The sequence below is a fragment of the Diaphorina citri genome, unplaced genomic scaffold, assembly GCF_000475195.1.
Source record: "Diaphorina citri unplaced genomic scaffold, Diaci psyllid genome assembly version 1.1 scaffold22769, whole genome shotgun sequence".
Classification (NCBI taxonomy): domain Eukaryota; kingdom Metazoa; phylum Arthropoda; class Insecta; order Hemiptera; family Psyllidae; genus Diaphorina; species Diaphorina citri.
This window is the reverse complement of record NW_007400116.1, coordinates 1-833: the sequence shown is the minus strand read 5'-3', so window position 1 is coordinate 833 and position 833 is coordinate 1. Positions and strand designations below refer to the sequence as shown.

General features: G+C 44.2%; 1 long non-coding RNA gene across 1 annotated transcript; it reads left to right on the top strand.

The window, feature by feature from the left end:
• The first annotated feature begins 16 nt into the window (after positions 1–16).
• Positions 17–702, top strand: LOC113473280. Its single transcript, XR_003395301.1, has 2 exons — positions 17–171; positions 622–702. It is a non-coding gene; the product is annotated as an uncharacterized LOC113473280 (long non-coding RNA).
• Positions 703–833: the final 131 nt, after the last annotated feature.

Genomic DNA, 833 nt, shown 5'->3' with positions numbered 1-833 from the left:
TCCTATGTGGGTATAGACCCGGATATCTACACCAATATCAAACGCAACGTTCAGAAATACCAACAACTGGATGGGAGGTTTGCAGACCCCCATGACACTGATGGTCAGACAGATGTGGAAACTACAGCGTTTGCCCTGAGCGTGCTTGTGCAAGTGGGAGTGGAAAATGATGTAAGTGCGAACAAAGGCACGGTTAGCCCAGTGGTAACACTCTTACTTGCCATGCAGAATGTCCTGGGTTCGAATCCCACCATCGACAAAAAATTGCACTCGTTTTTCGATTGCAAATATTTCAACGGGTTACTTTCTGGTGTTCTCGTGCTGATCCAACACCTAAATGGGAGGTAGTGTGTCTTCTCGCGCATCTGATGAGAAGCATATTTCGGGGTGGACATGCTACGACACAGACCAGACGAGTCTTGGGAGGAAGGGGGGGCTTAAAATTTCATATTGAGTTATGTAGATATTATATTTAATTTTGCGACGGCTCACTAGACTTTTAGTTCTGATTAATACTTTTCCCGTATTTTTCCAATCTCCTCTTGTATTTTCACTGCTCACTAAAAGCGAGCAAGCAGAGAGCTACCTGACTAAACTAACTGCTTCCTCTTGTATTTTCAGAACGATAGCATCGTTATAGCCAAGGGTCGCACCTATTTAGAATCCCAGCGTAATATTACCGACAGTCTAACCCTATCCATTGTAACCTACGCTCTACTACTCACTAAAAGCGAGAGAGCAGTGAGCTACATGGGTAAACTAACTGCTTCCTCTTGTATTTTCAGAACGATAGCATCGTTATAGCCAAGGGTCGCACCTATTTAGAATCCCAG